The 16059-nt window shown below is 46.0% G+C and overlaps 1 pseudogene across 1 annotated transcript in view; it reads left to right on the forward strand.

Annotated features, from left to right (window-relative positions):
• Positions 1-16059, forward strand: part of LOC308578102 (protein CIMAP1C-like) — a 32981-nt pseudogene that overhangs the window by 11107 nt on the left and 5815 nt on the right. The window lies entirely within an intron of this gene.

The following is a 16059-nucleotide window of genomic DNA, read 5'->3' on the forward strand; positions in this document are numbered from 1 at the left end:
AAGTGGATAAATAGGTACTGCTCCAGGGGGGAGGTAAACGGCGTTTCCATGCACTCTGGCTTCTATCACAGTGTCCCGGTGCACCAGAATGCTGGCCACATGACCTGAAGTGAGATGAGCGCCACACCGCATAGACGCCTTTGACTATGTATGTAAGGTCCTTTACCTTACATTTACCTTTTACCTGCATGCATGTGGATTTGTGTATGAATGACAGAGAGCAGGGGTAGACTTTGGTAATACGGTTTTCTAAGTGAGGACAAAATTTGGCACTTCCCCCAATATATTTTATTTCCACAGTAATTCCTTTTGGTACAGTTGCTTTTTAATGGGGTTTCTCAGTAGGTACCCACATGAATATAAGTATTAATTATTACTATTATTATTACTATTATTATTGCTACTACCAATATTATTATTACTATTATTATTATTTTATGCTCCCTTGGCTCAGCACCCTGAGCAGGGGAACAGCCTGCACTGCCCTAGATCTGGCACTACAGAGAGAAGCATATGAAAAAGAGACAGGTGGCCTCACCCTCTTTTTTTATCAGCCACACTCACTGTTTGTCCCAGCCCCACTGGTTTGCAGGCCCTGGAAGGTTGACTGCATGGGAGTGTTGTCCATAGGCTGTAAAAGTTTATTCACTCTTTGATAAAAAAAATATTTCTGAGTAGGGGGTTTTCAAGAACCAGACAGGAAAACCAGCTATGTACAGAGACCTTACCTAAGTGGGCTGTTTGATGTGGGAGATTGTCTGGGGTGATATCAAAGTGTAGTTTAAAAGTGTCTGTGACGCCCATCCATCCCTCCATTCATTCCATGTGTGTGTGTGATCCCTATTGCTTTCCAGCTATTGGCCTTGACCGAGTGGGGCTGCTCTGGATAAAGGGGCATTCAAGGAACTGGGGGAAATATAGTTTTCCTGATTGGTGTTCCACCAAGTCAACTGGGTTGAAAAACACTTTTTACCATTAGGGTGTCTAAGTGTCCTACTTTACAGAGGGCAGTCCTCTAGCCAAAGGGTTCTTCCATGTGCTATATATATCAATAGTAACACCTTGAACCTGGCCTGGTAGCAAATCAGCAGCCAGTGCAGATCTTTGAGCACAGGTGTTATATGCTGACAAGGTCTCACTCCTGCCAGCAATCATGTTGCAGCATTCTGGTCAATCACGCTGGAAGTCTCATCTTCCTGATGCCAAGGGACCATAAGATGTTGAGCATGTGGCTGATGAACGGACAGAAAGGAGAGCCACCAAAAACAGCATAAGGGAAAACAAGAGGGTCATGTTGCTTTAGAGTCATAATCTAGGAAGTAGTCTGGAGGGTACCTATGGAATTAACAGTAAATGACAGTGAATTGCAAGGGAAGATGTCATGGAAGAGATTAATAGCAGTGCACTCTTAACTCCACAGGTGATGAACTTAGTTGGAAAGGCTGCTAGAAGAGGAGATTGGAGGACAATGCCATGATTTTTAAAAGTGGGGGGGATTTTCAGTCAAGGCAAGGAGGATAGTGCCTCTTCCTCCAACATCCTCAAAAGCACAACAGTTTACAAATGATTCAGCTTAAGAACAAATAGAATTCTCAAATTTAGAGAGAGAAAGAGAGAGAGAATATGCAAGGCTTGTCATCTACAAGGAGGAGCAGAGTATTGTAGCAAATACATGGGGAATGCTTTTCCCTTTCGTTTGAGAAACATCAATGGAAGCTTGGGATCTACTAATAGATCAATAAGTGGGGTTTTTTTACTCCTAACATTAGCAAGTAAAACAGCAACTTAAAAAACAAACAAACCCTGCATGGCAGATTGCTCCTTCTCTTTAAGCCTCAATGTTTCTCACCTGTCAGATTTTACATCCATCATTCCTGCCTCCTCCTGTGCTCCTGTAGGATATGATGTATCTGTTACAATATAGAAGCAATGCGGCCACGAGCTGGTAGCTTGAAAGCAAAACATAATGGGAATGTTGGGACTGTTCCGTGGGAAACAGAGGGACAGTCAATTAACAGTGCAGAGAGCACCGGAATTAGCTGAGAGCGTAATATGAGCTGTACAGGAAGTACAGGTGGAGTTTGTCTCTCGGCTGTTGGAGTTTGAAGAGAGCAGTCGTGTTTTTCTGTAACGCTGCAAAGACAGAAATAAAGGCATGTAAATATGTTTCTGTCTATCTCTTTCCCCTGCCGGGGGGGGGGGCAGGAAAGAGGGGGGGTGTTCTTCTCACGCTGAGAAGGATCGCCTATCACGACCTAGCCTGTATCCTGCTGGGGAATGCAGACAGGGAGGTCATCAGGAGATCAAGCCGGGTGCCTAGAGAGTTGCCAGGTTCTCCTAATAAAGGCTTGATTCCCAACATCTGGTAGCAGAGGATGGTTTTGATCCATGAAAGCAACAAGAGAGGTTGATGGAGCGTACTTCATCCTCTGCAAGGAGATAAGGAAGATATGGTAGCGTGCGGATGGAAGCACCGGAGGAGGTGTTTTTGCTGAGCAACGGAACCCCTAAGGTATGCTAATTTTATGGCTGTGAGAGTGAACGCGAATTGAGACATTCTTCGGTTCACTGAGTGTCTGCTTTTGGATGAAACCAGCACTGAAAGAGAGCCACATATTTCGCATACCTGAGTCTTGATAAGCCTGGAATGTCCAGTTGCTAAGCAACGAAACGTCAGTAAAGTGGAAAGTTACCGGCCAACAACGGAAGAGGGGCTGGGACTGTGAGAGGCTGGTAAACAGCGTTTGTTTTGTCTAATATCTCACTGCTCTTGAAAGGACTTTCAAAACAGCCTGTGTTTAACTGCCAAGTGAGGCAGTAAACAGCCAATAGACTCTTGGAATTTTACAGGCTCGAGAGTGAGAGCTGAGGCTTGGATTCAAAATGGATGCCAAGAAGGGAGGAGGCTTACCTTACCCACCTCCACTGACTAATGACAATTATTCCTCATGGTCTGTAAAGATGAAAGCCCTGCTTCAGAATCAGAGGATTTTTGGGGTGATTGAAAACCCCATCCCTGCTGCACCAACGCCAGGTTGGAATTCACAGAATGTGAGAGCCAGGACGGCCATAATTCTCTGTATCTCAGATGATCAACTCGTGCATATTCAGAATTTGCAATGCGCGCGTGAGATTTGGCAAACGCTGCTGTCAGGGGTTCAGGAGCAGAGGCACAGGAAAGGGAGGAAACAGAGAGCGAGGGGGAGGAATCCGGAGGTAATATGAGTGATGACAGCGGCCCGAGATCTCTGAGTCTTTCCAGTGAATCGGAAGATTCACAGAAAGGGGCGCCAGTGGTCAGAGCAAGGGGGGCGCCTAGGGGGACACCCCAGGTAGAAGGGACCAGAGGGGACTCAGAGAGCAGCAGTTGGAAATCGGGACCAGCTTCCCCACCAGAGCGCAGTAGGGGGGAGGGGTCCCAGGTATCGGGATCTGGCGGCTCGCCGCAAGCGGGAGGGCAGGAGTTAGGATTGGCCACACCTCCATCGGGGAGCGAGGAAACGGTCAAGAGGAAGGTTGAAGGCTGCGCGCGCGCGCCAAGTTCAAATGCACAGGAAGCCCGCCGCAAGGAGGGAGAAGAGTCGGGGGGGTCAGCGTCAGAAGAGTCCAGGAAGGAAGAGACCACGGGGGGTAGAGGGACCCAGAGGAGAAAGGAAAGACGGAAGAGGTGGAGTAAGGCTAGAGTATTAAGTTGGTGTACAGGAGGCGGAGACTCAGACGGAGCTTCGCCGGTCTAGCTTCTAAGACGTAGAGCTGCGCGCTGCGGCTTGAAAATGGAAACTGTAGCTCAATAAAGAAGTTTGTACAATACTGCCGGCTAGCGTGGTCCTCTGTGAGCTGGGACCTGGAAGCGGCTCTGACAGCTGCGTAGAATACATCAAAGAGATGCTGGTTCTTCAGCGTTGCTGCATTTTGAAAAGCTGACCAATCTAAGGCTAGTGCCAGATGGAGATGTACAAGCGCATCTGACAGAGATGAAATTCTTACGCCAGCAGATGGCGGAATGCAATTTCCCTCTACAGGAAGACATATTCTGCTTCATGATTATTAACAGCCTTAATCGGACTTATGCTGCTGCATCGTGAGTGTCGGAGAAGGCCTCTCCCTCCTCAGGCTCACTCCATCCGGCCTAGGGGGCGGGGCCCAGGCTCACCTTCGCCACAGCTTTAAGAGGCCTCATTGGGGTCTGGGACATCGCTGCTGCTGCATCGGAGTGTCGGAGAAGGCCTCTCCCTCCTCAGGCTCACTCCATCTGGCCTAGGGGGCGGGGCCCAGGCTCACCCCCGTAATAGCTTTAAGGACACTGGTGCTGCTGCAGCAAATGTTGAAGATGTTTATATATATTTTAAGGTGTTTTAAAGGTGTTTTTATTGTTTACTTTGTTGTACCACCGTGAATGGTGGTTTTTATCTATGTATTTTTGTTTGTTCCGTCTTGTTTTGTTTTTGGGGTTGGACATCGAGTGGGGTGGGGATTGGTTTTGTTTGGGCACAATTGTTTTGGTTGTTTTGTTTTCTAATTTGTAAATGGAGGTTAGTATGAGGCTTGGGATTGCTACCGTGGAGGGGCGAGGGAGGTATGGAGGTGGGGGCAGATGTTATAGGCGAAGGGGATTGAGATACGGATATGCTCGTACCCCTTCCAATCTGCGCCCCATCCCGAGGGACGAGGGTAGGGTGAGCAAGGATTACTCACTTCCTTCACTGGTGTTGTGCAATGCCAGGTCTATAGGCAACAAAACCGCTACCCTGCGAGATTTCTTTACCTCGCAGGGGGTTGACCTGGCTTGTGTGATGGAGACCTGGGTGCGCGAAGGGGTAACTGTTACCTTACGAGAGATGGCGCCCCCGGGTTTCTCCGTCCTCCACCAGTCACGGACTGTGGGCCGGGGGGGAGGGGTGGCAGTATTAATCCGGGAAGATTGTTCTTTCAGGGCTCTACCATCGCCATTGATCCCTGGCATTGAATGTGTTGGCCTAGTGTGGGGCTCCGAGGAGAGCTTGGCTGTCTGGCTGGTGTACCGGCCACCTAGCGTACCAGCAGCCACCCTGTCAGGCCTGTTGGAGGCGGTGGCCGGCTGGGCCTTGGAGTTCCCTAACCTATTGGTATTGGGAGACTTCAACTTCCACGCTGATGCCACTCCCTCCTCACAGGCTCTGGACCTGGTGTCTTCCATGGCGACACTAGGGCTCTCCCAGTTTGTTTCGGGCCCCACACATCAAGCAGGCCACACGCTGGATTTGATCTTTGGCGCCGGTATAGATGTGATCATGTCTCCTTCGATGAAGGTGCCATGGTCTGATCACTATGCTCTGAAAGCCAGGATTGATGTTCCACCCCCACCCTGCTTAGGTGGCGAGCCGATTTGGGCTCGCCCGCAGAGGCTGATGGACCCTGATAGATTCCGTCAAGCCTTGCGGGACCTTTCTCCCCCTGGCGACTCATTGACTGAGCTTGTTGAGGGCTGGAATACCCAGCTCCTGGCAGCCATCGATGAGATTGCACCTAAGCGCCCTCTACGACCCCGCAGAAACCGGGCTCCCTGGTTTACCGAGGAGCTTCGGAAAATGAAGCGGGACCTCAGACGGCTAGAGCGAGTATGGCGGGGTGCCCGTGACGGAGCCTCAAGAACATCTTATAGGGTTTTTATGAAAACCTATGAGATGGCAGTGAAGGCCGCTAAGACGTCTTACTTCTCGGCTTGCATTGCATCCGCTAGCTCTCGCCCGGCGCAATTATTTAGTATAATTCGGTCTTTAACATCCCTTGAAGGACAGCCAAATTTAAATAACAATCTGACACACAGCTGTGAGGCATTTGCGAGCTTTTTTGCGGAGAAGGTCCTGTTGCTCCGCCATGACCTCCCTGCCAATTTGGATACAATAAAGGAACTGGAGGCCCCTCGACTGTCCTCGGGTCCAGTATTGGACCACTTTGACCGGATATCTCCAGCCGATGTGGACAGATTCCTCCAAGCTGGAAAGCCCACCACCTGTCCTCTTGACCCGTGCCCGTCATGGCTGATTAGAGCGTGTCCAGACGAGGTGCGGGCCCCCCTGGGGGATATCATCAATTTGTCCCTTGGCACCGGGATATTCCCAGGGGAACTGAAGGAGGCGGTGGTGCGTCCGCTCTTAAAGAAAACATCATTAGATCCCTCAAATCTATCCAATTACCGCCCGGTCTCGAATCTTCCATTCCTGGGTAAGGTGATTGAGAGAGCGGTTGCTGAACAGCTTGGTAGGTTTCTGGATGAAACATCTGCTTTGGATCCATTCCAGTCCGGCTTCCGCGCTGGTCATGGGACCAAGACGGCTCTGGTCGCCCTAACAGATGATCTCTGCAGGCAGCTGGATCGAGGCGGGTCGGGGCTGCTGATTCTTCTAGATCTGTCAGCAGCCTTTGACATGGTCGATCACGAACTCCTGGACCACCGCCTTGCCGACGTGGGGATCCAGGGCACAGTCCTTCAATGGCTGCACTCGTTTCTCTCTGGTCGGGGACAGAGGGTGGCGCTTGGGGGGGAATTGTCATCGCGCCACTCCTTGGTGTGTGGAGTGCCTCAGGGTGCAATTCTCTCCCCTGAAGCGTCAGGCAAAAGTCGTACCAAGTCCCAGGTGAAACCTGCAAAAGACTTCCGGTCAGCACCAGCGACCAATGGCGGATTCCCTCTGAGCTCCGGAGGGAATCGGCTCCACGGGGACAGGGTCTGACCGCTGCGGCGAAGCGGGACCCGAAGAAATCTCAGGCGGGGAAGCCTGAGAACTTGGAGACTCGACGGGCTCCGTTTGCGCCCCCCTTTTTAAAGGCTCCGGAACGGAAAGGGGGTGTGTGGCGCGGAGAGCGCTGATTTCTTTCTGGACAATTGGAAGCTAAAGCAACTACCCGTGAGTAGGAGTAAGCAAGTAATTGGAAGAAAAATTTAGTTAATTTGGCACCGAAACGGGAAAGGCACAAACAGGAAGTCTGCCTCTTCCAACTTGTAAATAGATTAAAGTAAAGAGACTGTAAAGCTGTAACCCTGAAAGACGACTTTTAAAGGTCAAATCCAGCACCAAAAAAGACGACTCCCCTCCGGTTTGCAGGAGTGGAGGGGGGAGAACCGAGCATTATTTTACCTGCAAGAAAAGAGGGTGTAAATATATTTCTGCTGTCTCGGAAAACTGGGAACGGACTGCCTATGACAGGGAAGGTCGACCAGTGGGAAGAATTGTCTGCATGTTAAGGGTAAAGAATATTGACACTTTGAGAAAGATACAGTGTTTATAGATCTGCCTTTGACTATAAAGTAACTTTTTAGAGACACTGAAACTTTTCTAAAAGCATTGAAACTCTGGCTTTTGAGGGATATTGGAACTTTTAAGAACTATACTTGTTTTTAACAGTTGCATAGTGAAGTTGGAAGGGTGTCCCCCTAGAGGAGACTACGTTGTAACAACTATTTTGTCATCAAGTTACCAAGCTCTGGAAAATTACTTTGCAAAACAAACTCACCAAGCGTGTGACTGACCTTGGGCTTGTTATGGCAGATGGGAAAGGGAAGATAGAGCTGGTGAGTGGCATACAGGATAAAACTACCAGATCCGGCAGACAATACAAGACTGATATTACTTTTCAGAGAAGGGCCTCAACATCCGGAGCGGCAGGCACAGTAGGAGCTGCTGCTTCGCAAGTAAAATCAAAAGCTATGTCATCTGAAGAGCTATTGGCTCAGGCACTTGGCAAAATTGATGCATCTTTGGAAAAATTAGCCAAACAGGTTGCAGAGACAAATAAACAAGTAGCTGGGGCCTCAGCAAAAATAGATTTGAACACTCCAAGTATTAATGAACTGGGGAACAAGGTGAACTCCAATACACAGTCCATTGAAAAACTATTAGAGGAATCAGCCTCGACTCGACAGATTGCAGAGGAAGCTAAGGATATTGCAACTGCTGTTCAAGAGAAGATACCACCGGTATATAAGAAATTAGAGGATCACGACCTGACACTCTCTATGATTGAATTACAAAGAAAGGAGAGAAACCTAAGAATTAGAGCAGTACCTGAAAGTGAGAAAGACAACTTGATAGACTTCCTTACAAAGGAATTCACAGACTTTTGGCAACAAGACCTGGGGAAAGATGAATTCAAATGGTGAGTGCATTTAGACTCAGCAAAAGACAAGGAAAGAACAGAGCAAGAGATTGTTTGATCACCTTAAGAACAAAAGAAGAAAGAGATAAAATCTTGAATCTGCACTACCAAAGAACCTTGGAAATTGAAGACTCATTTGTTGAGTCCTTCAAGGATATACCTAAACACATTTTGGATATAAGGGCTTATTATAAAGATCTTGTCGGCCTACTTAGAAGAAATAAAATACTCTTCAGGTGGGAATTTCCCCAAGGTTTATCTTTTAAATACAAAGGAAGGAAAATAAGAATAAGGACAGTGAATGATACAGACAAGTTTCTGAAAGATCACGAGGAGGACTTACAGAAGGAAGTGGAATCAGGAGAGGAGCTGACTGCATCAGGAAAAGGAATTCTAGACATAGCAAACTTGTCATTTGGATTCCCGGGCCCAGGGAAAGACACACCACCGACAGAAGAACAACAACAACTCGGTGCAGTTGGAGGGAAAGCTAAGTAACTTACCATGGCTCTGCAACTTTTAACCTGGAATTGTAATGGACTGAATTCCCCTCGGAAGAGGAAATCTGTTTTTCATGTATTAAGGAAAGAACAATTGGACTTGATTTGTTTAAAAGAAACACATGTAATGAGGCTACACAGGAAAATGCTTATTAATAAGAGATTGGGACAAGAATTTATTTCGTATGACAAAGTTAAAAAGAGAGGCTTGGTGATATATGCAAAGGAGAAATTGCTACCAAAATTTCATAGAATCATAGAGTTGGAAGAGACCACAAGGGCCATTGAGTCCAACCCCCTGCCAAGCAGGAAACACCATCAGAGCACTCCTGACATATGGTTGTCAAGCCTCTGCTTAAAGACCTCCAAAGTAGGAGACTCCACCACACTCCTTGGCAGCAAATTCCACTGTCGAACAGCTCTTACTGTCAGGAAGTTCTTCCTAATGTTTAGGTGGAATCTTCTTTCTTGTAGTTTGGATCCATTGCTACGTGTCCGCTTCTCTGGAGCAGCAGAAAACAACCTTTCTCCCTCCTCTATGTGACATCCTTTTATATATTTGAACATGGCTATCATATCACCCCTTAACCTCCTCTTCTCCAGGCTAAACATGCCCAGCTCCCTTAGCCGTTCCTCATAAGGCATCATTTCCAGGCCTTTGACCATTTTGGTTGCCCTCCTCTGGACACGTTCCAGTTTGTCAGTGTCCTTCTTGAACTGTGGTGCCCAGAACTGGACACAGTACTCCAGGTGAGGTCTGACCAGAGCAGAATACAGTGGCACTATTACTTCCCTTGATCTAGATGCTATACTCCTATTGATGCAGCCCAGAATTGCATTGGCTTTTTTAGCTGCCGCGTCACACTGTTGGCTCATGTCAAGTTTGTGGTCAACCAAGACTCCTAGATCCTTTTCACATGTACTGCTCTCAAGCCAGGTGTCCCCCATCTTGTATTTGTGCCTCTCATTTTTTTTTGCCCAAGTGCAATACTTTACATTTCTCCCTGTTAAAGTTCATCTTGTTTGTTTTGGCCCAGTTCTCTAATCTGTCAAGGTCGTTTTGAAGTGTGATCCTGTCCTCTGGGGTGTTAGCCACCCCTCCCAGTTTGGTGTCATCTGCAAATTTGATCAGGATGCCCTTGAGTCCATCAGCCAAGTCGTTGATAAAGATGTTGAATAAGACCGGGCCCAAGACAGAACCCTGTGGCACCCCACTAGTCACTCTTCTCCAGGATGAAGAGGAACCACTTATACCGAAAACAGAGACTGAAAAGACTCAACTTAAGAACTACCGTCCCATATCCTTATTAAATGTGGATTACAAAATTTTTGCTGATATTTTGGCTAAGAGGCTGAAAAAAGTACTGATTGAAGAGATTCATAAGGACCAAGCGGGTTTTCTGCCGGGAAGACATTTATCTGATAATCTGAGGAACGTAATTGACATTTTGGAAAAGTTAGAAGTGAATATAAACACTAAAGCAGTTTTGATATTCGTGGGTGCAGAGAAAGCCTTTGATAATATATCTTGGAGTTTTATGAAAAAGAACTTGCAGGGTATGGGGGTAGGCCAAGGTTTTGAAAATGGTATAGGTGCAATATATTCTGAACAAAAGGCTAAATTAATTGTAAATAATGTGGTTACGGAACAATTTAAGATAGAAAAAGGAACACGACAGGGGTGCCCAATTTCCCCATTGCTTTTTATATCGGTCCTGGAGGTTCTGCTCAATATGATCAGAAGAGACCGGCAGGTTAAAGGTATACAGGTCGGAGCTAAACAATATAAATTGAGAGCATTTGCAGGTAACCTAGTTTTGACGTTACAGGAGCCAGAGTCTAGTACCAAAAGAGTATTAGAATTAATTCAAGAGTTTGGTCAGGTGGCAGGATTTAAATTGAACAAATTAAAAACTAAGGTTTTGGAGAAAAACTTAACATCATTGGAAAGAGAGAAGTTCCAGAATGAAACAGGTTTGACTGTGGTTAAGAAAGTGAAATACTTGGGGATTAATATGACAGCTAAAAATGGAAATTTGTTTAAAGATAACTATGAAAAATGCTGGACGGAAGTTAAAAAAGATTTAGAAATTTGGTCAAACTTGAAGCTTTCCTTGTTAGGTCGAATTGCTGTTATAAAGATGAATGTATTGCCAAGAATGTTATTTTTGTTTCAATCATTGCAAATTTTGGACAAAATGGACTGTTTCAAGAAGTGGCAGAGAGACATTTCTAGATTTGTCTGGCAGGGCAAGAAGCCCAGAATAAAATTTAAAATATTAACTGATGCAAAGGATAGAGGTGGATTTGCCCTGCCAGACTTTAAACTCTACTATGAATCAGCGGCATTTTGCTGGCTGAAAGAATGGCTGCTTCTTGAGAACACAGACATTTTGGATTTAGAAGGTTTTAATAACGTTTTTGGGTGGCATGCATACTTGTGGTATGACAAGGTTAAAGCACATAAAGCATTTAAAAATCATATTGTCAGAAGAGCATTGTTTAATGTCTGGATAAGATATAAAGATTTACTTGAAAATAAAACCCCAAGGTGGTTGTCACCGATGGAAGCAAAGGCCCAGAAAAAGCTCAATATGGAGGCCAAATGGCCGAAATATTGGGAAATTTCGGAACAAGAAGGAGATAAACTGAAATTACAGAGTTTCGAGAAATTAAAAAGTAAAGTGAGAGATTGGCTCCATTATTATCAGATAATGGAGGCCTACAATTTGGATAAAAAAGTTGGCTTCCAGGTGGGAAATACTAAACTGGAAACAGAACTGTTAGAACCCAAAACCAAGATTTTTGTCAAAAATGTATAACTTGCTGTTGAAATGGAATACTCAGGATGAAACGGTTAAATCTGTCATGATTAAATGGGCACAAGATGTTGGACATAATATTAATTTTGCTGACTGGGAACAGTTGTGGACCACCGGAATGAAATTTACGGCATGTAATGTCTTAAGAGAAAATATTATGAAAATGATTTACAGGTGGTACATGACCCCAGTCAAGCTCGCAAAAATCTATCTATCATTTGCCCGATAACAAATGTGGGAAATGTAAAGAAATGGAAGGTACATTCTTTCACCTTTGGTGGACGTGCCCAAAGATTAAGGCTTTCTGGGAGATGATATATAATGAACTGAAAAAGGTATTTAAGTATACCTTCCTGAAAAAAACAGAGGCCTTTCTCCTGGCCAATTGGTGCCAAAGAAGGACAGAACTTTTTTTATGTATGCAACGACAGCAGCAAGAATACTTATTGCAAAGTATTAGAAGACGCAAGATTTGCCCACTTTGGGAGAATGGCAGATGAAGCTGATTGACTGTATGGGACTGGCAGAAATGGCTGGCAGAATCCGTGACCAGGGAGAAGAGTCGGCAGAGGATGATTGGGAAAAATTTAAGGACTATTTACAAAAATATTGCAAAATTAAGGAATGTTTTAGTATTGCTGTCCATGAGATCTCACCCAGCACTTCCCTAAGTTTTATGAAGTCGGCTTTCTTAAAGTCAAGAAATTGAGTCCTAGTATGCTTGGCTGCTCCTTTCCGCTGTATAGTAAACTTCAGAAGAGCATGATCACTCGCGCCTAATGATCCATCCACATCTACCCCACTAACCAGGTCATCAACATTGGTTAGGACCAGATCTAAAATGGCTGTTCCTCTTGTTGCTTCTCCCACTTTCTGGACAATGAAGTTGTCTGCAAGGCCAGTGAGGAATCTGTTTGACCTTATGCTCTTGGCTGAGTTTGACGTCCAACAAATATCTGGGTAATTGAAGTCCCCCATTACTACTATCTCCCTTCCTTTTGCATGCTTGGCCATCTGTTCCAGGAAGGCATCATCTATGTCCTCCGTTTGGCTTGGGGATCTATAGTAAACTCCCACAATGAGGTCTCTGTTATTCTTCTCTCCCTTAATTTTGACCCAAATGCTCTCACTTTGGCTTTGAGGATCTAAATCTTGGATCTCTTCACAGGTATACACATCCCTGACATATAACGCCACTCCTCCTCCTTTCTTGTCTGGTCTGTTTCTCTGAAATAGATTGTATCCCCCCATTATTACATTCCAATCGTGGGACTTATCCCACCAGGTTTCAGTGATGCCTATTATGTCATATTTAGTTTGCTGTACCAAGAGCTCAAGCTCATCTTGTTTATTTCCCATGCTTTGCGCATTAGTGTACAGACATTGAAGTCCATTAATCATTCCCCCGTGTCTCTTATTTAAGGATTTTTTCCTCCCACCACTAGGTCCACGTGCTGTTTGCTCCATTTGGTCTATGACATTTGGATGATCATCTTCATTCATTGATAGTCTCCTACCTTCAGGAGCACTGTCTCCCTCCCCCACATTAGTCAGTTTAAAGCCCTCCTGATGAGGTTTCTGAGATTTTTGGCAAAAACATTTCTCCCAACCGTTGTGAGGTGCAGCCCATCACTTGCCAGAAGTCCATCTTCAAGAAACTGCAGTCCGTGATCTAAGAATCCAAACCGTTCCTGTTTACACCATTTGCGAAGCCAGCTGTTCACTTCCACTATTTTCCCCTCTCTCCCTGGGCCACGTCGTTCAACTGGGAGGACAGATGAGATGACAATTTGTGCATTTAGTTGCTTCAATTTCCTGCCGAGAGCCTCGTAGTCTCTTTTGATCTTCTGGAGGCTATTGCTTGCAGTGTCATTGGTTCCCACATGAACCAAGAGGAAGGGGTATTTGTCAGTGGGTTTTATGATTCCTTGCAGTCGTTCAGTTACATCTTGGATCTTAGCCCCGGGGAGACAGCACACTTCCCGAGACATCTTGTCAGGCCCACAGATCACTGCTTCTGTTCCCCTCAGTAGGGAATCCCCTATCACCACTACACGCCTCCTCTTGGGTTTGGTCGGGGTTCTTCCGTGAGCTGTCCGTTCCAAGGTCGCCTGTGTTGGGAAACTGCCAGGGAGATAACGTCCATCACGGCCCCCAAGCCGGAGTTCGGAGATTCCATCGGCCTCCCGTAGTCACGCAGATCCAACAGTTAGGGGCACAAAGCCTTTGGAATTCCTAGCCACATTCCAGGGCTTGGTGCACCCTCTTTCAGCAGAAAGCACAGTCAAAAGCTTGCACCGCAGAAGAGCAGAAGAGCATTTTTACAGACTTTATTTAGAACATGAACAGAACAAAAGAAAACACGTCCATTCTCAGTCAGCGTCTCTGACCATCTGACAAAAACGAAAGGAATATCTGAACAAAAACATCCTGTGATCAGGACATGCGCAGACTCTGTGACTCCCCAAAGCCTGCTCCCTTTAAGGTGGAACGGAAATATCCTAACATCCTCCCCCTTTCCGTGTAACCTGTTGTACCTGTGGTTCACCCAATTGCAACCTTTGTACATAAACCTTAAGTTGTTCTTTGTTAACAACCTTAGACAACAGATCAGCAGGAATTTCATTTCCTGCCATGTAGGACACCCGAATCAGTCCTTTCTGAATACACTCTCTTGCACGATGTAGCTTAATCTGCAAGTACTTGGTTCTCTGCTTGCAACTCTCCGAGTTCAGCAAAGCCAAACAAGATCTATTGTCTTGATACACTTGTACAGGACATTTCACAGACACTCTGATGTCCTTAAACAGTTGCATCAACCATTCACAATCCATGAGTGAAAATGACAGAGCATTGAGTTCTGCTTCACAGGAACTTAGGCTCACTGTTGTCTGCTTCCTGCACAACCAGTCAAACAGGCAGTGGTTGTACATGTAGCATACTCCAGAAGTGCTTGTACCATCCGTGGTGTCACTTCCAAAACTTGCATCTGCAAAGATTTCAAGACCTCCAGTCTTCTGACTGGTGAACCTCAGCCTGTAGTGCATAGTCCCTTTCAAATAGCGGGCTATGCGCTTCAGAGCTTTCCAATCCTGAACCGTAGGATTGTTGGCATGTCTGCTAAGCAGATTACAGCTTACAGCTATGTCAGGTCTTGAACATCTGGCAATGAAATTTAGCTTGCCTAGAATGCATCTGTATAGCGTTGTGTCAGAAAACGCTTCAGCAGTACTGTCTACCTGGTAACCTGTCACCATCGGTGTGTCTGCTGGGTTTGCATCAACCAAATTCAACCTGGTTAATACATCAGCAATTTTCTGTGTTTGGTGTACCAGAAAATTACCTGCTTGGTCCTTCTCCACCTGCAGAGAAAGATAGTTGGGTACCTCACCAAGATCCTTCATGTCAAAGTGCTCCTTCAGTTGAGCTAGGGTGCTTTGGTAAAATGCCTGATTCTTCCAAAACATCAGAAGATCATCAACAAAACATAAACAATACAGTTTGTTTTGCCCCTCCTCCTTGACAAACACACATGGATCAGCTTTGCCCTGGTGAAAACCTAGAGAAAGCAATGTCTCAGTGAGTTTTGTGTTGCAACACCTGGCACTCTGCTTGAGACCATATAAGGATTTCCGCAGTTTACAGACCATTCCCTTCTGTATCTCCATCCCATCAGGTGGAAGCATGAGACCATATAAGGATTTCCGCAGTTTACAGACCATTCCCTTCTGTATTTCCATCCCATCAGGTGGAAGCATGTACAGCTCCTCCCCCAAAACCCCGTACAAAAAAGCTGTATTAATGTCATGATGGGTAACATGCAGTTTCTCCTCCGCAGCGATCTTGAGCATTAGCCGTATGCTCTCATATTTGACTGTGGGAGAGTAGGTCTCGTGGTAATCCTGTCCTGGTACCTGTGAAAAACCTCTGGCAACCAATCTGGCTTTGTGTCTGACTACCTTGCCATTCTGGTCTGTCTTGGCCTTGAAGACCCATTTGCTGCCAACCAGTCTCATTCCTGGGACTACCGGTACCAGTTCCCAAGTTTGGTTCCTGTTCAAGGAATCAACTTCAGCCTTCATGGCATTAAGCCAAGGCTCAGCATCTTTAGAGGTTAACTCCTGAACCTCTTTGAAGCTTGAAGGTTCCCATACCTTCTCTGAGCTACCAAGAACAGCAGTTGCTGTCTTAGCAAACTCATCAGCATACCTCTTTGGAGGTCTGCCCTTGGTCGCCCTTTCAGATCTACGTACTAGACGCAAGTCTTCTGGACTCATCTCCTCTTTCTTAGGAGAAAAGTGACCAATGGTGAACAGTGGTTCTTCCAGTTCATTGTCAGACGCATCAGATGGTCTGACTGAGGCCTTTGCGCTCTGGTAGTCTGCTGTGTCATCACTTTCACTGACATCAGCAGCAGCGCCGCCCACTGAACTGGAATCCGAACTCTGATCATCATCATCATCATCATCATCATCTTCATCCTCATCATCAGCAGCAGCAGCTTTCTCATCTTTAGCTGCTTGCTTGACATCACCTTCATCCTCCTCTGGGTAACTCTGGAAAATTCCCACATTTTCCCCCCACTTAGGATTGTACTCAAC

The sequence above is a fragment of the Podarcis bocagei genome, assembly GCF_964188305.1.
Source record: "Podarcis bocagei genome assembly, chromosome: W".
In the NCBI taxonomy this organism is placed as follows: domain Eukaryota; kingdom Metazoa; phylum Chordata; class Lepidosauria; order Squamata; family Lacertidae; genus Podarcis; species Podarcis bocagei.